This window comes from Triturus cristatus, chromosome 4_1 (assembly GCF_964204655.1).
Source record: "Triturus cristatus chromosome 4_1, aTriCri1.1, whole genome shotgun sequence".
Classification (NCBI taxonomy): Eukaryota; Metazoa; Chordata; class Amphibia; order Caudata; family Salamandridae; genus Triturus; species Triturus cristatus.
The window spans coordinates 623,526,973-623,551,068 of record NC_140585.1 but is presented as its reverse complement, the minus strand read 5'-3'; the positions used below and the strand labels follow the sequence as shown (position 1 = coordinate 623,551,068).

The following is a 24,096-nucleotide window of genomic DNA, read 5'->3' as shown; positions in this document are numbered from 1 at the left end:
CTGCGTAAAGTGAAATGAGTAGACTTCTAGAGCTGAAGCCTATACCTCTCGCTGTGTGGTGCTGTCTGATCCGGGCCGCAAGCGGCTCCATAGCTATGGCAAACAGCAGCGGAGATAGAGGACAGCCCTGCCGAGTACCACGTAGGATCGGGAACGGCGTCGACACCAGTCCATTGACTCGTACCCTGGCCCTTGGCATGGTGTAAAGCAGACGGATTTTCTTAAGCAGTAGCGCACTGAACCCCATCCGCTCTAATATAAGGAATAGATAAGGGCATTCTAGAGTGTCAAAGGCCTTAGTAGCATCCAAAAATACCACTGCAGCCCTTACATCCGGGTGTAGGTAGTGCAATGCGGCAAAGACGTTGCGCAGGTTATGGGAGGTCGCTCTTCCCGGTATAAATCCGGACTGATCTGGAAGGGCGATCAGCGGCAACATGGGCTGCACCCTGTTCGCGAGCAGCTTGGCTAGGATTTTCATGTCAACATTAATCAATGATAAGGGCCGATAAGAGTTAAGATCGTCTGCCGGCTTGTCCGGCTTCAACAGTGTGATTATCAGCGCCTCCCGCATGGTAGCCGGCAGCACCCCTCCCTCCAAGGCCTCTTCATACACAGCCAACAGCCTCGGCGCCAGCTCTTCAGCGTACGCCTTGTAGAAAGCAGTTGTCAGGCCATCTGGTCCCGGCGCCTTGTCAGGCGGCAGGCTTCTTATAACTTGCGCCACGTCAGTGGCGTCGATAGGAAGGTCCATGTATTCCCTGTGTTTATTGTTGAACCACACCAGTGCGATGGAGTCGAGGAAGGATGCGAGCCCATCAGGGCACATAGTCTGGGTGTTGGTATACAGTTGGGCGTAGAATTCCGAGAAGGCTCCCAGAATGTCCTTTTTATCGTGTAGTCGCCCGCCGTCCGATGTACTCAACTCGTGAATATAAGTCGCGGATCGAGGCGGTCTAAGCATAGTGGCCAAGGCCTTCCCGGGTCGCCCTCCCTCGCCATAGCGCCTAGCCTCCGCATATTTCCCTAAGAATTTGACCTCCCTCATCGCCTCCTCATCATATTCCAGTAATTTAGTTTTTAGCTGCCCCGCCACCGCAGATCCGCCATCCTCGAAAAAGGCGCGTTCAAGCTGTTTGATGTCAGCCTCCAGCGCCACCAGAGTGCTCCGTATCGCCTTCAGCACCCCTGCCTGCCGGGCAATACATTGGCCCCTAATAACGACCTTAAAGGCCTCCCACAAGGTCGACTCCTCAGCCACTGAACCTACATTCCGCTCAAAGTAATCCGTAATATCAGTCCGTATCTCTTCCTTGAACGCTTCATCAAGCAAAGCGTGAGGCGGGAGCCTCCACGAAAACGCCGGAAAGGGATCGCCCGGGAGCAGCAGTCGCAACATGCAGGGGGCATGGTCAGATAGCGAGCGGGGCATGTGCTCCGCCTGTGCCGTCCACAGCGCGACGTCTCGCGACACCAACCAGAAATCTAGGCGGGACCACGCTCCACTATGTGTCGATATACAGGTACCTTCCCGTAGGGCCGCCTGTCTCCCCCGCCAGACATCAACCAGTGCCCCCTCAGTCAAGATGTCCCCCAGCGCAGCACTTGCCAGCGGATGCAACGTACGAGCCGCCCCCTTTCTATCCATCTTGTCGTCCAGTACTGCATTGAAATCTCCTCCCCAGATAATCGTCCCACACCCAGTGGCCTTCACCTGTCCCCACAGCTTATGGTAGAAGCCCGGGGAGTCGACATTCGGTCCATACACCGCCACAAACACCACTGACACACCGCATACAATGCCCTGGACTACCACAAACCTACCCTCCGGATCACATTGAACCGAGCCCTCCCGCCAGTCCAACCCTCGACGTATGAGGATAGCCACCCCGCGTGCATAGTTGGAATATATGGCTGAATATACGTGTCCCCATCTAGCGTGTCGCAGGCCGCGGGCGGGGGCGGTGTTCAGGTGCGTTTCCTGCAACATGCAGACATCCACCCCATGACGCACCAGATATGCATGCACCAGCCGAGCCTTCCTATGGTCGTTGAGCCCCCGAACATTCCATGTGAGGCAGTTTAAAGTGTGATCTACTCCAGGCATTCCACACATCTAATCAGCAAATTACAGTAAGACATGTTGACATTTGGCAGTGCCAACGCTTCAGAACCCATATCGACAGCTGGCAATAGAATCGTGCAGTGGACTACAAACCAACAAAGAACAAACCGTACCCCCCACCCCCCACCCACACTAACCCCCCAATCAGGTCGTGTAGTACCCATCCCGAAATCAAAAACCTCCAACATAGTCGGGAGTCTTCCCAAGGGGGCGTGCCTGAGTCAGCGTCTTGCCCTGACTGAAAACAGGGCGGCCAGAAGGTCTGCAGGCTTCACGGCCCGCACGAGGTCGAAGTATATAAAATGGAGTAACAGGGTGTCTCGGCAGAGCTTTACAAAAAAGAGGGAGCCTACACCACACCCCTCTAACAAACAGCGGTTCAGCTGCACAGGCGGTGGAAGAATCCGCCAGATATACAATACCCCTCAGTCATTGTCACTCAGGGCGCCAGCTGCATTTTCCGCCACCTTCGACAGCCGTTGGAGCTTCTTGCCGCCGACATGTTTTGCGAATTTCATCGCTTCCTTGGCGGTCGCAAAGAAGTGTGTGGTGCCTTCAAACGATACCTTGAGCCTCGCCGGGTACAGCAATGAATATGGGATCTGCGCCTGAAGGAGGAGTCTCTTAGCCGGCGCGAACTCCCTGCGCGCTGCCTGCACCGCCAGAGTAAAGTCTGGGTAAAAGGATATGGCATTCCCTTGATGTGTGATCTTGCCTTTCTCTCGTGCAAGCCGAAGGATCACATCTCTGTCCTGGTAGTTGAGGAGTTTAGCTATGATGGGTCTTGGAGGTGCCCCCACTGGCGGTCTCTGGCCAAGTGACCTGTGCGCCCTTTCCACCACAAAGACCGCGGAGAGATGCGGGTCAAATAGTTCGTGTAGTAGATCGGTTATGTACGATTCCATTTTTGAAATGGCGGTCGTCTCCGGAATACCGGTGACGCGGAGGTTGCTGCGGCGCGACCGGGCCTCTAAATCGTCATTCTTGGCCCTAATAACATTCAACAGTCTGTCCATGTGCAGGAGCTGCTCCTTAGTTTCGACTTGAAATTCGTGGAACTCCGCAGCCCGACCGTCCAGCGTGTCTAAGCGCGTCTCATGCGCATTCACCTGCGTCTTGACCGTCTCGAGCTGGGAAGTCAGGGTGTCTAGTTTCGTATCTATGTTCTGGAGACTGGACCTCATCTCCAGCATCAAGGTTCTCAGGTCTTCTCCATGGTCTTCCACCCCTGGGTCCGATCCGCCCTCGGCCCGTACCTCCGGGCCCGTGTCGGCTTGTGGAGTCGCTCGCTTGTTATCGAAGGTCAACTTCGGCTGCTTCGTGTCGTGCTTCCCCATCTCCACCTCCACAGAGATCCCACCGGCGCTGCGCGGACTTAGGGCAGGCCGCCCAATACTACCATCCAGCGCAGCTCCTCAGAGTCTCCAAGCAGGGGCCTGTTAGGGCCTATGTCGCAGCAGGAGAGATCAGCGCCCGTTCTCGGCTCGCGGTGCAAGCAACACCACCCACTACTACACTTTCAGTCGCTCCTCTCCACAGCTTCACCAGTCCGGCGCAGCGCCAGCAGCCTCACCCCAAGGCAGAGTTCCACAGGTTACAAGGCCCTCTCCCACGTCACAGTCTCCACCACCTCAGCCAGGCTTTGTAAGCGCGTCGTCACAGGTCCGGGGCACGGCCTCGTGGATCCTCACCCCCTCCGGTCTATTGCAGCCCGTTCGTGGTCTCAGCTAGCGCCCTCATCCGCCAGGCGGCCGCCTGCAGCGGTCATCGTCGCTCGCCACCTCCAGCTCCCAGGGCGCAGGGTCACTCAGAGGTAGGCGCCTCACCTTATGGCGCCAGATTAGTAGCGAGGCAGTGCTCCTCCGCCGCCTCTTGGTGTGTCCTGCAGCGTGAGCGCCCAGCTCACTCCACCGCACTGCGTCCTCGCAGCACCTCAGGATCTTCAGCGGCCACTAGATCGCCTCCGCTGTTGCGCTCCGCGCCGGCGGTCCAAGCTATCGGTGACGCCGGGCCCTCGACCACGTCCGCGCCGCGGTCTCGAGTTTCGCGGCGCCGACTCCAGGCTCCGGCCGCCGCAGCACCCCGCAACGCTTCAGCGCTCCGAGCGCCGTATCTCCGTCGGTATCTCTTCCCGGCTCACCAATCGTCTCATAAGGGCGCCGGACACCCCACGCTCGCTGTCCAGCAGACCTCAGCGGCACAAGTCGCCCAAATGTGCAGGATTGTAGCAGGATCTCATTCCGGCCGGCGGAGCTCGCTTAAGCAGCGGCCATTCCGCAGCTCGGCTAGCCACGCCCCCCATCCTTGATTATTCTTTGACAATAAAGTGCTTCTCAATACTAAATTCAGTTGTTCATAAAATGTTACTACAGTAATCTCTTGATTGTAAATAGGCTTCTCCAAGCTTGTACATATACTGTCGTTTTTTGTTTTTTTGCATGCTCAGTTCCAGTTTTTCCATATTTTATTTCATTCTACTAATGATCCAACCCTTTTTCCATACATAGTTTTCCGAGTAAAGACTCTTTCCATTTTAGTGAGCCATTGAGAGACTATCTGAATCCACTCTGATTTCCAATTAGCTAGAATTAATGATCTTGCTACTAGGTAGCAATAAAGATGCTGACCGATTGTTAACTCTTCTACTGTTTCTGCTCTACCAAAGAGAGCAGCCAAAGCTTCTGAAGGGCAAATGATTGATAGTTTTTTTGCCAATCTCTAAAAACACTACTTTGCCAAAAATTCATTAGATGGCTGCATGTAAAACCAACATGTAGCCAGTCTCCATTTTCTTGTCTGCATCTGAAGCATTTGGGATCCACACCAGGATACATTTTGTGGAGTCTGGCTGGGGTGTAATATATCATCCACTTGCTAAATAGCACCATCTTTCTTAGATTAGCTGTTCTTAGTGCCGTAAAGCTAAATTTATGATATCCCTGCCACTTTTGGATATTAAAATGCAGCCTGTGGATGTTTGAATTCTCTCTATATGATCTATGATCTCCTGCTTATTATCTGCAGATTTAAGTTCTTCAGCCCTTTATTTCTTAGTACCAAGTGTGCTTTCCCAAGATGCATTCCATTAATGTCTTCTCTTCCTGTAATCCCAAAGCAAAATTGTTTAATCTGGACATAACTAAAGAAAAGATGCATATTCATATTCTTTAAGTCTACTTTGGCCATGCTAACATATTCTCGTTTCTAAAATAATCTTGTAATGCATGAAACCCTAGGCTGGACCACTGACGGCAAGTCTGCTGGGAGCATTGTCGCCCCACTGGAACACATTCTAAAACTCCTAACTGTGAATGAAGCCAATGGATTCTATATAACTCCTAGATTCTTTGAAATCTAATCATTATGATCCGAGGAATCTGATATCTAGATTTTTTTTATGACAGTAATTCGTAAAAATGGGGAGATGCCGATCTCAGATTCCCTTAGCATTATATATTTTTTTTAAATTGCTCCCTGCAAATCCCCTAAATTATTATAACTTAGCCAATTAATAAGTGACGCCTGATAATACATTCTGAAATTGGGGAGGATAATGCCTCCTTCTTCCAGATCCAACTGTAAAGATTGTAATCCTAATCTCGACCTTTCCCCTTGCCATATAAAATATCTATCTTCTGAGCTAATAGCATCGAAGAAAGACTGAGGGACCTTGATCATTATGTTAGAAAATAAGAATAGATTTGATGGGTGCCACTTGCGCCATAATTGATTTGGGAAATTTTATTTAATGTGGAGATGAAATTTAGTGCAAATAGATCTTCCAGTCCAGTGGTAATGAATATCTTCAGATATCTTATGGCAGTAGTTGTTGAATAATATGTCTGCATAGAATGTGGTAGTTTTTCTGACGAACGTGTAAAAAGTACCAACTTTTGAGTGGTTTCTTTTATATCCCCCATTGCCGTGTATTTGCTTATTTTAGAGAAAGCTCTAGATTTATTATCCTTATCTGTTGCTAGGTATTAGGCTATGTCATCTGCGAATAGTTTAAATTTAGCGGATTCTAGAACAGAAGCTTGAATGATGCAATCTTGCCTAATAGCACATGCCAAGGGCTCGATAAATAAGGAAAACAACGTGGGGGATAGGGGGGACCTCTGGCAAGTCCCATAGCTACTTGAGAATAAACCTGCTCTGGTTCCATTAATGACTATAGATGTCCTAGCATTGCAATAAAGATGTTGCACTACCTGAAAGAATCTAGATGGTACAGTGAATGTTTTCAAGACTGCAAAAAGGACATTCCACTGAACTCTGTCGAATGCCTTTTCTGCGTCCAACATTTTTTATTGCAGCTTCAATTTTATTAGTAGAGAAACAATCAATGGTCTGAGTTAAGTAATGCATGTTGGTTGCCAGGAGCCTGCCTTGGAGGAAGCCATTTTGATCGAAGTGTATAATGGAGGGAACAACTTGTGCAAGCCAGTTAGTTAGAACTTTTTTAAAGATCTTATAATCAGGTTTTAATATGCTTATGGGCCGGTAGGAATAGACATCTTCCTTAGATTTACTTTTTTTAACATAACTAATCACCGCCGCTTGAGTAAAAGTATCGGGAACTAAGTCGCCTTGAAAAATCCCATTAAATAGCATCACTAAAAAAGTGTGCAGTTGGAGTGAGAAGACCTTATATACCTCTATAGGTATTCCATCTAACCCACACACTTTTGCAGAGGGGGATGTATTCACCACTTGAGTAACTTCCACAAGTGAGATCGAAGAGATCAACATCTGTCACTGCTCAGTGGTTAGTAGTGGAACATTTAGCCCTCCTAGTCATCGTACAGCTTCCTCCAAAGTGGTATTATGTGACTCAGAGTATAGCTCCTGATAATAATTAAGGATGATCTAAGCAATTTCTTATGGATGTGAAGTGATTCTTGCTGTGGCCAGGTCTGTTATTTTTTTAACACATTTGGCAATAGCGTTTGACTGACCAGGACAAGTATCTTCCTATATGGTCACTCTTCTCATAACTTTTCTGTAGAACTGAGTTGTATTTCAGGTTTTTCTTAGATGTAAAAAAATCCTGGAATTAAAGCTGGCATTAAATAACTTATTTTTACCCTCTTGAGTAGGTGAGGTTAAATAGTTTTCTGTTGCCTGTCTTAATTGCTTTGGTACCTGCTTTCTTTCTGCCTTTTCCTTCTTCCTCTTATAGGTCCTATAAGCAATCACTTCACCTCTAAAAAGGGCCTTTAAGGCGCCCCATACTGAGAAATCAGATGCTGTATTGATATTTTGTTTTAAAATCGTCTCTAATGCCAGACGCATTTGAGTGACCCACTGTTCATCAATTAAAATGTATTTATCAAAAATCCATAAGCTCTCAGTCATTCTTTGGGTTTTGCATTTGAAATTAACTGTAATTACTGCATGATCTAAGAAAGGATTCTCAATTATTACGATTCGGTTTTTAAAAGTGCATGGGAGATAAGAAAAAAGTCGATACAGGAGGAAGAGTGGGAACGTACCAAATGACATGTATACTTCCTCTTGCATGGAGACTCATCCCTCCAACAATCAACCAAGGGAAAATTGCGCATTAAATTCTGCAAAAGCTTTTTTTAATTTAGGTTTTGTCTGTGGTTTATGGACCTGTGAAGAATCTATAGTTGGATAGATCAGTATGTTAAAATTGCAGCCTATCAATAAAATCCCAGATTGTGCTGTTGCAAAAATATAGTGAGATTGCAAAGTTTCGGGTGAATCCTCAATAGGTCCATAGTAACTCAACATATTGATTAGCTGGTTTGAAATCCTCATCTGCACCCATAAAACCTAGCACTATGATTTCTATGAATCATCATAATGTCACACTGTAAATTCTTAGCTACAAACTATGCTACATCTCTGATGACTGCACTAGATGAAGCGTAAAACTTGTGCTGGATGAAACCCGGAGTTTTTCCATCTGGGGACCCTTTTTCTGGTATTAGAATTAAATTTGCCTGTAATGATCTAAAGCAAGACAAAATAGATCGACGCTTCAGTCTGTTGTTAAACCTATTTACATTGTACGATAGATTACATGAAAAATTGTCAGGCATCTGGTAAACCGTGTCTCGAATAGCACATGCCAAAATCCGTTCCTTAATTCTAAAGTCACCAAAATTTACAATGACAGTTCGAGGATGCTCGGCAGCTGGAACATGATGCATCCGAGTGATTGTAAGATCGATTTTCTGTGCTGCTACTTCGGAACACACATATCATAGAAATGAGATCTGATACAACAGTTACTATTGGTTGGCAGTTTTCACGTCCTTTGGGCACTCCTATCATACATAGATTAGATGTTCGGAACCAATTTTCCACATTGTCAACCTTGGAGTTCAGCCAACTCAGTTTGTAATTTGGTCACCAGGACCATTTGGCATGGCAAGCTGTCTTCAAAATCTGAAATCCGCTGTTCTGCGACCTCTATATGTGACGTAAGCTGTTGGATATTGTAGGAAAGTAGGATCTGCTTCTTATAGTTACCCCCACTTTTTGCGGATTTATCACTTTTTCGACTTAGATTGACTGGGATCCTGCTGTCCAGGACCCCAGTCAAATTGCTTTCTCCTCTAAATTGATTGCATGTACTTTAGGTTCACTACAGATTGGATTGTGGGGTACCCTTATCAGTCCCTAGTATGTGGTATACTGTGTACCCAGAGCATAGGTACCCCTGAGGCCTCCCAGGGGCAGCAGCATATATTTTGCCACCCCTGGGAGACCATTCAAACTGACACCACAGGTCTGCTACTGCAACCTGTGTAAGGTGGTGCATGCACCCCTTACTTAGATACAGGTTCACTTTATCTATTCTAAATCACTGAACATATAAACCTATCAGTCACCCCTATGGCACGCCTTATCATTCCTGAAGGCAGGGGGCTAGGTTTTATGTGAGACGGTGCACCTGCATGAGCAGAGCCCCTCTTCAGCCTTCGGAACCTATTTTCCGGGGTTGTTTGTGATGCAGCCAACCATATATATTTAAGTGCATTATAACTTTGCGGTAAATGCTAACATTAAAACATGCCGTGTTTGGTGTCAAACACCTTTGAATCATACCTCTACACCAGTAACTGGTGTGGGAGGTATGATGTCACCCTTCTAGAGAGACATATGTGACACACTGGACTACCCGGCACCAGATTTCCTGACCTGGGCATCACAAAATGGATGCTGCCAGCCACAGACACGAGTCTGCCCTACTGCTGCTGAGCCAAGCTTGTGCAGGGGAAAGCTTGACAATAGGTTTTCTGTTACAGGGAGGTGTGACCACCTCCCAGACAGGATTTAGTGCATTGGGGCTGGGTGGATGCACTCTGAGAGTGGTTGAAGTCTGTATTGGGGGCACATTTGGTGTCCCTGTGCATAGTCCAGTTCAAACCGGTAGCAGGAGCCATTGGCTCCTGCTTTGGTGCAAAACTAGACAAAGGACATGGGTGTAGCCACCCCTCTGTCCTGACCCTCCCATAGGTGGATCCCCAGAGTTTATCCCACCCCTTCCTTGGGTATGATGTAGGAACCCCTCAATGCAGGACTTAAGATTTTACCTGGACTAAACTCTGCTACAGAAACCAAGTACTTTGATGATCTACACTACGCTGGATGACTGAAGAATCTCCCTTGGAGTAAAGGAGTTACTCCCCTGCAAGGCAGGCACCAAATTGCATCTGACCGGTATGCATCTCCTGAGCTCCTGAGGACTCTGAAGATTTCTGCAACACAGGAGGTGGATTCCCGAGCGTCCCTGAGGTGGATCTGACCTTTAAGCAATTCTGAGGCCAGTATCCCTCATAGGGACAGTACAACCCAAACCCCTGTGCACCGTGTACTTTTGCAGCAGCATATGCTTTTTGGCAATCCCTGAGGTTGTGCTTTGGGCTACTTGTAGTCCTGACCCCAAGCAGTAATCCCAACAAAGATTTCCAGCCTACACTCCATGAGTGTTCCGTGGGCTGGTATTTTGTGTTTCAGCTTGAGGTCCCTTGGCGATCCCTGGTCTGTTGGCCTGTGGGTCCCTGTGAAAGTAACTTTGACTTTCAGTGGGCTTTCCTGGTTGCTCCAGATGTGCCCTGACTTTCCATAGCTTGGAGAGTCCCCAGGACCTTCCTGGTCCTCACCGAAGCTTATTTACTCTGCCCATGTGGGTTGCAGTTGCCAAGGCTTGTTGGTGTTCAATCCGGACACTGTCCCCCCAGCACTCAACATCCTTTGTAGGACTGCTCACCTCCTGACTTTGGTTGTCATCGACATCTCCTGGTCCCCGTGGCTGCAGAATCAAGCATCGCATCTTCTAACCTGAAGCACCCGACATCGGTGGGCATTCGTCTATCGTGCCCCTGGTCACCCTGAAGTGACCCAGACACTGTCCCCTCTGCTTTCAGGTTCTTCTCACCTCGGATCCAGGTTTGGATCTCACCGGACACTTTTATTTTCCCGGCAGCAGCACTTTTCCGCATCACGCTATTGAAAACAACGAAGGTTTCCAACATCACTTGACCCCTATGCACCCGGCTCCTCTGGGATAGGTAACGCGGGTGTCTCGGTACTCTCAAGGATGCTGGCCTTAGAACCTTCTATGTTTGAAAGGGTTTGCTTAAAGTGCTCTCCGAAGTGTCCTTAATCTTTAAAATTCCAACCGCAACTTTTGCATAGGCTTGTACGGAGCTTGCGCCTGTGTTTTCACACTGCACCCGTCCTCTGTGGGTCCCCTGTGTCACTACTTTGGGTGGTTCCTTGGGGTCCCAGCGATTCTATGTGCTCTAGGCACTGTGTCTAGTTAAGTCGTGGTTGTTATACCACTTTCTTAGTATATGGTTTGGTCTCCTCCTGGAGCCCACTATGTATTGTGCTATTTACTGTCGTTCTAGTGATTTAATATTGTGTGCTCTGTGCTCTAATCTCATAAAGAGGTTAGTAGAGAGTGTTTAGTAATAAATACATATATTTTATATATATATTGTGTGGTTCTCCTTTCATTTGGTCATTCAGGAGGTTCTGATCTGGTAAAACAAGCTGCTTTACATTCCTTCGAGACTTAGCCTGAAGGCTGCTTTCCATAGCTACCACTAGGCTAGCTTTCACTAAAGGTTGTCTTTAACCTAATCATCAATAGATTGTTTGGACTGGTACAAGGTGCCCACTTTATTTAGGGGCCAGCATATACCAGGCCAACTTCTCACAGATATGAGTTTAAATCAAATCCAGCTGTTACTACGTTTTCTTGTGTGCATATTATTGAGATATTTTAAAAAAAAATTTCAGCTCTGTCAAGATTTGTTGTAACAAAACGTTTGTGGAATCTGACTGTGCATCAACATACACCACAATTTGAGTTTGAGGTGAAATCTGCAGTAGTGGAGACCTCCTGTTTAGTACTTTGATCGTTGTTGGTGCCTCAATTGTGGCCTCCAAAGCTGTTGTGACCAGGGAGAAATCCACAACTACGCTTGTAGTCGTCTCCCCAAGAGAAAGTTCTCCCCACCTCTCAGAACTTGCAATTTCCTTAAATGCTGTAGAACTAGTAGATTTATTCTGTTCCTTCACATTAAAGCTTGCACACATGTGAATGGCTTGATGTTGTCATCAGCTATGCAAATGAGTAATATCATAGAACCCCTCTCTCATGCAGCAATCCCTGCTTCTCCTCAAACTATTGATATGGAGTACATCAGCAACAAATGAGTTATCCATACCCCTTGTTAGCAAGCTTTGATGCGAAGGAACAACATAAATCGGCTAGTTCTACAGCATTGAAGTAGGATTTGACACTGTAATACCAAAATGGATGCTCACAGCCACCTGCTTAATCGAGGAAGTTCATCCCTACTCATTCAGGTCAGCCTATTGTTTGCTTCCTGGATGCATTTCACACCTTTTCACACCTATTCAAATTATAATTACTGGCTTGCAGGAGTGAGAGAACAAATGCAAATCTTAGCCTCCAGGAACTTCAAACAGGGAAAGGGTAACTTTTCCAAAAATTCACAGTTGAACTGGAATTTTAATAAAAATTTGAATTAGGTGTTTAAATATTTTTCTAGCTATTCCCATTTTAAAGATACAATATTATGATTGTTAATTTGTAAAGTCAGGCCTGCCACAGTAAAAACAAACTTTTTGGTATTAGGCACTGTAAGGGTAATTTAACATGACATTTCTGCATATTCTTCCTTTAAATAACATGAACCCTGCCTTGTGGACTACAAGGACTACATAGAGGTGATGTATTAATATTTAAAAGCGAGGTTTTGACCTGTCACAGGGTTTATTTTAACAGGAGGTCGAATTGTAGTGTTAAGTCAAAATACTGTTTGGCCTGAACGCATGTTTTACACTGTCACTGCAGTGAGTGGCAACGTAGGTGCTTCAGTCCACTAGTGACATTTGAATTGCAGGTCTGGGTATAGTTTGTACCATATACTAGGGATGTATAGGTACGTTTAATATAACATTTAGGAATATGCCAATTCAACCATGTTTAAAGGGGTAGCACAGGCACGTTAGCACTGGTTAGGGGGGATGAAGTGCTCAGAGGGCTAATACCAGCAAAAATATAAGGTCCAGCAAAAGGTAAAAATACGAGATGATCACACAGAAATGGCAGATTTCCTACTCTATTCTTTCAGGCTGTATTGAAGATTATATGCATTAGTCCTTTATCACATTCAGAAATAGCTGCACATAGTTAATGACTTTAGAAAATAATTTACTTTTAGGGGGGGGTGCGATGGCCCATTTTGAAAAATCAAGTGAGACTGCATTTCATTTCACAATTAACAACAAAACCCGTAGGTGGAAGTAACAAAAGTGCTGGAATTAATTTTTTTTCTAAATATGGTTGGTTCGTATTTTTTATCATGGAGTATTGCTTTCTCCATCTTTCAGTGTAATTACATTTTCATGGAACAATATAATGGAATCTATATTAATTATGTATCTTAGCACTTTCTCTACCAGTTTTTCATTTTGGTAAAGCAAATGTTGCAATAATGTGTCAATGTTTATGTAACTACAGAACGTGGTTTAGAGTATTTGGCCTTGCCATACTGAATTATGCAACAATGGAATTCTGTATCAATTACTGTTAGCATTATTAAAATCACAATAATCAGATTAGATGCCAAAATGTATTATTTTCAAAACAAGTCTCTGCATGTGTATGAAAATCAGTATGTGCATGCATAAACATATTAGATATCTATCAAAAGTGACAGTGATAACATGTATAACACACATTTGTTGTTAATTTGTGTTTTCTACTTTTTTATCAGTAGGATTTTGCTGAGCGCAAGTCAAGCCAACCTCAGACATCAGAACACTGCACAAGCCATACAAGGTAAGATAGACAGAAATATTTACACACAGTATAAAATTACAGTTCATTTCACATACGAATAATGGTGAAAAATGGAAGTAACGAATGATAGTGTGGGATTCCGTTGATGAAAAAATTGAATGTTTAAATATACTTGTCAGCACTTCCATCACTCAAGGCATCTTCACAGGAACTCAAGACAGGGTAGATCCTCCCAATCCTAAAACAAATCTTTGCTAAACCCTGATGACCTCACAAACTACTGGCCCGTCACTCACCTACCCTTTATTGGCAAGATTATCAATAATGCAATCTGCCCTCAACTCAATGATCACATTATTGCTAACCATCTCCTGCACATTTGCCATTCTGGTGTCAGATCATGCTGCAGGACAGAGACAATTACATTACACACTGTAGGCAAGGCCTTCCCCACCACATATGAAGATGACTTCAGCTACCTCCTGCACAGTTGGAAATCCCACTCTCATCTACAACCTGGAATACAAAATGAGATTCAGTGCCATTGTCCTACACTGGTTCTCCTCTTACATTTCCATCAAGATCAGTCCAATAAATACCACTTTATTTACATGGGCACTTCAAGGTCCTATAAGATTCCTTTCACCTGGGGCGTCCCCCATTCCTTCATACTGCCTCCTTTTATCTTCAAACTCTATATTGAGCCGTTAGGGCTCTCCCCACACATGCACAGAAAAGAATTCCGCCAATATGCTGACAATTCATAGCTCTAGTTAAAAGTCTCCTTCGCTCCATACATCTAATGCCTCAAACACTACCTACACCGTATCTTAAACTGGATGTCCTGCCCCTACCTAAAGTTCAACTCCGTCAAGATAGAATTCTTGTTATTTGCCAAGAACAACTAGCAAGAAATACAACAACCCTGGCTCAATGACATGAACCTTGATGGTTTCAAGCCTCAAATATCACTGAATGCCAAGTCCCTAGGATTCATCATGGACACCAACCTATCGGTCAAATAAACATTACCAAAAAAAAAGATTACAAAGTACCAGCTCTCTCTTCTAAAGAAAGCAACTTCAGGCTGCTGTCCAAACTCACCTACTCTTGCGTCTGATTTTGGTAATAGTAGCCTCCCAGATTCCACATTAGCCCCATGTAAGAGCATCCTACACTCTACAGCATTTCTCAACAAGGGCCTGAAGATATATGATTACATCACTCTTTTCCTGATGGAGCTCCATTGGCTCCCCTATTGCACCCCACCATCTTCAAACCAGGTATATCATTTACAAAGCTATCACAACCAGCAACCCTGTTGATCTTGCACACAAGCTCATCATCTCTGGTGGCATTCAGCACACCAGAAGTCAGGACACCATCAGGCTGGAGATTAAAAAGTGTAAAAAAGAAATATAAGGAAACATTGCCTTTCCATCAATGCACCCAAGACCTGGAACAACATCCCTGTATCCATCAGGAACGTCCCAACACAGCTAAAAGTATTTAGGAAAGAGTTGAAGACACAACACTACATCACAATGCAGTAATAGTAAACTTCTTCTGCCAGAATGAAGATACTTCTCTTGTCACCCTTTGAGTGCATGCTTGCCTTCGACCCTGCACAGCACTCTACTGTCTTTTGGCTAAGCTTGTGCTATACAGGCATTCATACATAAATACATACATAAATTCTATTCCAATTCCAAAAATTCTTTATTTCGGTCATATAGACCATAAAAGATGCAATAAAAAGAATACAGACAATAAAACATTAATAAAATACATTTGAATAAAAACAACTGTCCCAGCAAGGAATAAGTTAAAATCGCGTTTAGAAGGTTCTTTAAAAAGTTCAAGGGGCTCCAGACAATTGTTTCCTTCTGATCAACCATATAGCCATAAGAAATTTGGAAACAGCAAACACAATGTGGTCCAGGGTGCAAGTTTTCAAGATCCTATATGCTTGTGCATACTCTCTGAACCCCAGGTTCTTACAGAGTGGCGCTATCCAATATTTCCTAGGCCTTTGGTATGCAGGACACACAAACAAGATATGGGGGTCATCTTCCACGTAGTTGTTACAACAGGGGCATATTTTGTCGCCCCCATTAGTCCACTTCGAGGTATATGAATTAATAGGTAGTGTGCTATACCTCCATTGAACATACAATTTCCTTGCCAGGATAGGAAAGATAAAATCCATAAAAGGTTCAAAAGCATATGAATTTTTGGATTCTAAAAATTTCAGGGTTAGGGTACCACTATTTTGAGCAGCCGTCAAGTGTGCGAGGGACCTGTCCTTATAAATTAGAGCCAAAGCCTTGCGCGAGATTGCGCGGCAACCTCGTGCAGGGTCCTCCCACAGATGACGAAAATTAAGGGCAGACAGTTCGTTTTCCACAAAGGTGAGCCAGGGTATTTTGCCACTTGAATTTAAGCTCATGACATGGGTAAGGTCCTCCCTATAGTGATAAAGTTCGTCCGTAGACCAGAGCCTGTGCCAGAATTTCACTGGCTTTGACACAAGCTCCTCTGCAATAGGGGGGAGGCCCATGTCCATTCTCAGAGGCTGGAGTGGCGTGGCACTTGGAAGGGCTAAAAGGCGCCTCAAAAAACTGTTTTCCACTATTGATAAGCCCTTCACCGTTTTATGTCCCCATAGCTCACTGCCATACATGGCCGCAGCCTTGGCCTGGGTCTTATAGGTTTCAAGGGCCGGGCTTATGGGCTTGAAAGAAGAAGTATTGGCCACTTTCAGGATTGCACCCGAGAGTTGGGATAATTTGGCCTTGGAACGTACTATCTGCCGATCCCATGCCAGGTTTTCCTGCAGTGTGACCCCCAGATATATGAAGGTAGACACCCTCTCAAGGCTCTCGGTCCCCAGGGTAGGATTGGGCCTAGTTTTAGTTGGTGGGTTAAAGATCATAAACTTGGTCTTTTCTGTATTCACCTCCAATCCATGCTCACTGCAGAATAGACCAAACCCATCCAGGATCCTCTGAATCCCCATTGGAGATTTTGAGAGGAGGAGGGTGTCATCGGCAAACATGATTGCCGGAACCCTCCTACCTGCCAAATAGGGGGCGTCATTATCCTTAACATTTTCCAGGTGTGATATGACATTGTTAATGAATAGACAAAACAGGGTCGGTGCCAGGACACAACCCTGCCTCACACCTCGGCGCACAGGGAACCTGGATGAAAGTCTGCCATCCCTCCCACACCTGACTTGCGCATAGTTGTTCTCGTGCAGGCGGGCCAGGATGTTAAGTAGCTGGGAGGGAATTCCTAGCTTTTCCAATACCTCCCAGAGTTTCCTGCGCGGGACTAGGTCAAAGGCTGACCTCAGATCCACAAAGACCATGTACAGTCTCCCGCCCTCAATCCTCACCGTCTTCCAGTAGAGGAGAACTAGGCGGAAGATCTGGTCCATGGTCGATGTGTTTCTCCTGAAGCCAGCCTGAAGGGGACTCAAGATGTCATTTTCCTCCACCCAGTCTAATAGATGATTCAAGATAAGGCGCGCAAAAAGCTTTTGGGGAACATCTATCAGGCTGATAGGCCTATAGTTTGCAGGGCTCAAAGGGGACCCTTTCTTGTAGATCGGAACTATTTCAGCCCCTAACCAGGAGGAAGGGATCGCCATACCTCCCAAAATGGCATTAAAAAGGACAAGAAAGTACGGGGCCCAAATATCCGGGTGATATCTAAACAAATCACCTGGTAGCTTGTCCAGCCCCGGTGCCTTCCCCAGAGCTAAGCCCTCCAGTGCCAGCTTCACCTCCCCCAGAGAAAATTCCAGGGCAATCTCTTGCAGGCAGGGGGACTCTAACACCATCCCCTCCGGCCAGAGAGTGGAATCTTGGTATAATAACCCAAAATGAGCCTCCCAAACAGAGGGGGCAATGTTGGGTTCTACTGCAGACAGCAGATCCCCTGTTCCATTGTTTACCAGAGCCCAAAATTTTCTATAATCTTTGGATTTCAGGGCTCCGGTCAGGTCATGCCAGTGGTTCCAATCCCACTCAGCCCTTGCATTGGCCAGTGCAACCTTATACCCCCTCCTAAGGGCAGCTATCTTCACCTTATCACTACCCTCTTTGATTGCAGAAAGAAGCTCAGACTTAGTTTTCCTGCAAGTGGAAGTATACCAAGTCGGAGCACGAGTCTTTTTCCTTCTAGTAGGCACGGCCGGATTGAAAACATCTGCAAGGTCCTTTACTAAGGCCAGATGAATACCAGAGAGTCTCTCATTGTAATCTGAGGGTCTAGATTGGCTGATAAGGGCATCCACCTCCTGGAACCTGGGGAGTGCTATGTCATAGAGGTTTTTTAATGCTTCTTCTTTCTCAAGTAGTTTCCCCCATTTCACTCGGCGCCTGCTTGAAGTGAGTAATATATCTCCCTGGTCGGCTAGAAAACCGGTAGTTTGCGTCCCTAAGACAGGGGCTGGGTGCTGGATCATCAGGGAAAGGGCATTGTGGTCACTATCTAACCTCGAGATCACTCTAAAATCAATAACTTTGGGCCAGAGGGAAATATCTATAAAAATGTAGTCCAGCCTTGACTCATGGTCCTTTTTATTAAAAGTACAGACCGAAGGGGTGTCAGAAGGAGTGCGCCCATTGCACGCCCTCAAGGCGAAATTCAAGGTGAGAGAGGTAAGTTGTACTGCCAACGGGGACCAAGCTTTAGGGTGAGGTGATGAAGAGGGAGGAACTCCCCAATGGTCATCTTCGGCACTAGAAACACCCTCCATTAGGCCCTCCAGGGGTTCAAAGTGGCAGTTAAAATCTCCTCCCATCACTATTTTCAAGTCCCCCGTCAATTGCCCTAAAAAGGATGAGAGGTCAGCTAGGGTGGGGGATTCTTTACCCACAGCGACTGGTCGAGAGTATACATTGACAATAGCCCACGTACTTTTGTCAGGCCATCTGAGGAGCACACACTGAATGTCCGGTGAAAGTGTGTCCATACCAACTGCCTGACACCCAATATGGCTTGCTACCCAGATTGCCAAACCTCCCGAAGGTCTCCCTCTCCCATTCGATTTTGCTGAGATTTCGAAGATGTCGTATCCCCTCCTGGCCAGTGGTGCCCTGGCCCAAGTCTCTTGAAAAAGGAGTAGATCACACTTACTAACCAAAGTTTCCCACTCCGGGGTATCCACCTTGTTAGAGATGCCAGCTACATTCCAGGACAGGATAGTCATACCAAGACCTTGGGGTTTGGGACCACCCTCACTTGGTGCAGACGGGATGTCATATACAGGGTCGCCCAAATCACCCAGGCCAGAGGTGATGGGCGACCGAGTGGGTAATTCAGCAAGCTCCACCAACTGCATTGCGGGAACAGTTAATGCATCTGGTGGATCCTCGTTAAAGACTTGAGTGCATCCCAGTATGGGCCCTTCGGCTTTTACAGGGGTCAGGGACCTTTTTTTGTAAGTGGGAACAAATGTACCTCCCCCCCTAAGTATAAAGCCATAGGCAGATTTTATCTGACCATGCAGAATGGCCCCTCTTATTGGTCAATCTACCAGTTCCAGACAGGAAAATCTGTTCTGATGGACAAAATTACCATGGGCAGGCAATGGATTGTACTTGGGTCTGTACCGAGAACCATCTACTGCAAAGCCCACTCTAGTCCAACTCTGTTCCCTCCCCACTCCTAAGTTGGAAGCTTTTGGATAGAATTGCGAGAGGGACACTACATCTATGTTGGATTTGTCCGGCCTTACCAGCCAGTTGCAAATATAAGGGGCAACCAGTGGGTTTTTAAAACTGATTATGATACAGTCCCCTACCCTATTTTTGGGAGTGATTCCAATCCATGGGATCCTTCTAACCATCAACACATCACCTTTTATATTAGGAGGGAGGGGCCTATTGGTATTAAGCCAACTAATTACTTTATTACGAAGTGAGTCCTGTGGCTCTCTGAAATCACTAGTGAGCTCAGGGACTCCTACCATAATCGCTGTGTAGGGCACAGCCTCCGGGGGCAAATTAACCACCCTACGCCTACTGTTAGGACTCATGGGGCGATTAGTGAATTCATCGTTGGCTCGCCCCCCGCTCATTAGAAGTGGTGATGTTGGTTGTTTAGATCTTCTAGGTACCGGGACAGGGGGCCTAAGTATTTGTGAGGGGGGCAATGGGGGAGAATGGCTACCTATACCACTATCTTGAACCCCTGCCGGGACCTGTATACTTGTTCCCGCAGAAGGCGCTCTGAGCCCAGCAGGATCCTGGGGAGTCGTCAGTGCACCTGGACCCAACCCCCCACTAGAACTATTCCTACTCTGTGCCTCTTCCATAGCCTTAAGTCTAGCAGCTATAGAATCCAATTTGACGGTCAGAGGCTCCAACAGGCTCCTAAGGATATCCCTAAAAGAGCCAATCAGAGCTTCGGCTGTATTTAGAGAATTTCCACCAAATACAAACGGGCCAGAAGACCCAGGTACCACTGTTGCTAACGGCGAATCTAAATGATCAAAACCGATTCCCGGGGAACTATCTACGGGAGAAGCTAGGACGCCAGAACTAGCAACTAGTGATGGGTTGATTTTATCCACTTTGGCCCTTTTTGCCCCTCTTAATTTCCTTATCCTTTTCCTTTTCGAAGGGTGGTAGACTTTCCTGCCTACAGGATCTGTTGGCGCTACAACCTGCCCTTCAACCTGTACTTTGGATGTTTCTGCACAAATAATATGCGGAGTGGACTCCACCACCCCCGAGGGGCACAGGGACTCGCTATCCCTCAAAAGGTTTGACGGGGTCCTAAGTTGTTGGAGGACAGTCTCTATTGTCTGGTCGATGCTATCCATGAGAGATAAGTGAGTGGCGTCAAATGGTGTTGGAGTGCTAATATCAATGGATGAAGAGTCCGAGGGGACCATTGAGACGGACACATTTTCAACATTTACCTCTGGGATAGTGTCTGATGCTATGCGACCTTTAGTAGCCGCAGCACTAGACTTACAAAAGAATTTATCCAGCGTGCTGGAGCACTGTTGGGCAGCCTTACTTCTAGATACTCTAGTGGCCATAGCGGGCGGGATAGTTAAAACCACTAATTGTATAGAAAAAGGAGGGGTTTGGGACAAAGACAACGATAGAGAGGGGGCCCGGTCCGGTCTCTGCCGGCCTCTAACGGCCTAAAACGGCCCGCTCTTTGCCCGGTCTTAGCCCGGGCTGCGTCCCGCGCTGCGGGAGTAGGATGTTGTGTTAAAGCCCGCGCTGCGGGAGTAGGATGTTGTGTTAAAGCCTCAGGAGGGCGGGGGGCGGGGCAGCAGGGAGAGCGGACCGGAAGCTCGTCGACGGTCTAGCAGGGACTTCTGGGAAATGAAGTCCCCGCACGCTCGCAGCCCCGCTACAGCCACACGCTTGATGCCGGTTTCCCTCCTCTGGGCTCTTCCCGGCGTGGATTGTGGTCCGCTCCTCGATATGGGCGAAGGGGCACCCGCGAAGCGGGTGCGCCGAGTGGAGTTTGGGCGCCAAGTAGGAACAGGTAAGCTCCTCCGTGAAGATCCCCTGTAAAAATCAGCAAGATGTCCCGCTAAATCCACGAAAAACAGGTGTTTTTAAGCCTCAGGAGGGCGGGGGGCGGGGCAGCAGGGAGAGCGGACCGGAAGCTCGTCGACGGTCTAGCAGGGACTTCTGGGAAATGAAGTCCCCGCACGCTCGCAGCCCCGCTACAGCCACACGCTTGATGCCGGTTTCCCTCCTCTGGGCTCTTCCCGGCGTGGATTGTGGTCCGCTCCTCGATATGGGCGAAGGGGCACCCGCGAAGCGGGTGCGCCGAGTGGAGTTTGGGCGCCAAGTAGGAACAGGTAAGCTCCTCCGTGAAGATCCCCTGTAAAAATCAGCAAGATGTCCCGCTAAATCCACGAAAAACAGGTGTTTTTAAGCCTCAGGAGGGCGGGGGGCGGGGCAGCAGGGAGAGCGGACCGGAAGCTCGTCGACGGTCTAGCAGGGACTTCTGGGAAATGAAGTCCCCGCACGCTCGCAGCCCCGCTACAGCCACACGCTTGATGCCGGTTTCCCTCCTCTGGGCTCTTCCCGGCGTGGATTGTGGTCCGCTCCTCGATATGGGCGAAGGGGCACCCGCGAAGCGGGTGCGCCGAGTGGAGTTTGGGCGCCAAGTAGGAACAGGTAAGCTCCTCCGTGAAGATCCCCTGATTCGGGAGGTCTTTCAATCCAGTCGTTTCGTCTCGCTCATCCTACATATGCTCATCTTGCTATATCAAAAAGAATTAGGTACCATAATGTGATTATTTCTTTGTCTTAGATATGAGTTAGATTTAACTGTAGAATCAATCTATCTATCTATCTATCTATCTATCTATCTATCTATCTATCTATCTATCTATCTATCTATCTATCTATCTATCTATCTATCTATCTATCTATCTATCTATCTATCTATCTATCTATCTATCTATCTATCTATCTATCTATCTAACTATCTATCTAAACGAGGACTTGTGAAGTACAGACATGCATGTTCCAAGGAAGATCTCTTGCTACTATCAAAAGAGAGATCAGTACAAGTTAAGCTGCAGCATTAGTACTGTACTTTTTTAAAATAAAAAAACGTGTTTATGATCCTAAAAAGGAAAACAAGTTTTCACAGGATCGCATATAAGATAATCACAAACTTTAGCAGCTGGTGTCAACAAGACGATGAACATCTAAGGTGATCGAGCGATTGTATGACAATGCTTGCATGCATCTGTGATATGGGTTCCTTTGACCGGATTTAGATAACTTCTTTAAAGGACTTAGCTTCAGGAATAAGAGGCACAAAAGGTGCACTATTGGTCATAGAGCAGCCACATCCAGTGATCAGAACTTCTGCAGGACACGATTTAATGAAAAGTTAAGCAAATAATTGGACATTTGGCTCAAATGAGTGGAGGTTAGTGTTCATATATAGCATTGTATGTATGTCATTGTTTGGAGAGAAAAACATGCATGGAAACATCCTGTGCCCATGGGAAAAGTGATATGAGATTAGGTGAGAAGTTGTCCGTGATGTTTTTTATGAAATAAATATTTTAATGAATATTCAGAGCAGATTCATTGTGATTACTTGCAGAGGCAGACGTCTGTTCAGTATTCTGAGGTATAGCCTATGAAAAATTAAATGATATTTTATTGAGCTTAAGGATTTCTTTCACTTTAGGATTTCTAAGAGTTGTTCCTATTCGCTGTGCAGAATATGAAACGGTCAACTTGGCATCTTTGGAAGATTAAGATAACAGCTTCTTATGCCAATCAATCTGCTCGTGGACACATTCATTTTTGACCAGCAGCCAATGTATGTAATGTGTTTAAAGTGGGGTGTTTCGATGTACTTTTCGCACTGTATTGTATATTAGAGTCTAGACAAAAGTCTTGCTGGAAACAGAGTGTGGCTTAGTTTCAAGGTTCATGTGTTGTTTGGTAGTATGGGGGCGATTCCCCGTGCTTGGAGTGTGGACAGCTCATTCTCTATCAAGAGTGACTGAGACAATTAGAGACAACTCTGTATTTTTAGGGGTTGTGGAATAAATGTCAGTAGGGAACACAGACTTATGATGTCATTACACATTTCAGTCAGGGTAGTGTTTATCTAGAACGTTGGTGATGCTACAACCTCCTTTCACACAAACTGAATGCCTACAGTAGAATTCCTGATCAGTCTGCAAAGTGAGTAGGCTATTCCCTGAAATTCCTTTTCTTTAGGACAATGAATATGGGGTTGGGCTCGCCAGTAGGGTCTGTCAGAAAGTGACCTTCATGTACATTTGAATTACAGTGTGAACACGTGAACTAAACTGGGTGCTTCTACCAGTGGTCTTTTTAATTACCTGCCTGTTTGTCTAGCTGCTTTCAACTCCTTACCTTCTCCACTGTAACCACCCACTGCCTGCTTACTTCCCCATAGTTATTTCTCACCACGTGAGCTATTTACAAATGATTTCTCTCCAATGCGACCACTCAAAATCAATGGAATTTATCAACATTGCTGTCATATTGTGATCTGCTAATCTCAGCTATGCTGAGATTGGTGTGACACAAGAGCATTTCATTATGGCATAAGAAGGTTCCATGTTTGAATGTACTAAGTGGCAGTTTGAACTGTGCCTGACCCTGATGGAGCTGGGTGTCTCTGTGCAAATGAACGTATGAGAACATCGGTGTGGTTGTTATCAGTGCATTTTGAAATCACTTTAAACCAGTTCAAAGGTGACAGTCAGGGTCAGATTGGAACACAATTAGACCCACAAATTCATGAATCACCATCTGGTTAGTCTCATTGGAACCTGGAAAGTTAGTTTAGATTATTATTTTTTGTAGTTGTATATTGTGTCCACTCAGCCAAAAGGCACTGTAGCAATGTATATGAGCACCAGTTACATTACACAAGATCCAACTTATTTTTATTTTAGGTGAGATGATTTTATTTTAGGGGAGATTAAATGATTTACACAGAATCATAGGATGCTGAGCTGACGCTGGCACTTGAACCTAGTTCCAATTTCGGCAGCTCTGACCATAAGCTACATCCAATTATTTTCCTCTGGTAAAGGTGGCCACACAGTAAGGCTTATGCAAGCACTCACTATTCTCCCCACCCCCAAACAATGCCTAAA

At 46.2% G+C, this 24,096-nt stretch overlaps 1 protein-coding gene across 4 annotated transcripts in view; it reads left to right on the top strand.

The window, feature by feature from the left end:
* Positions 1-24,096, top strand: part of LOC146855301 (synaptotagmin-1) — a 4,118,085-nt gene that overhangs the window by 2,965,701 nt on the left and 1,128,288 nt on the right. For 2 of the 4 annotated variants that reach the window (XM_085652999.1, XM_085653000.1), the window contains one exon: positions 13,423-13,484. The gene's annotated coding sequence lies outside the window, so the exon portion shown is untranslated. Of the gene's footprint in view, positions 1-13,419; positions 13,485-24,096 lie in introns of all 4 variants that reach the window. The other 2 variants (XM_085652997.1, XM_085652998.1) reach the window with 1 other exon arrangement.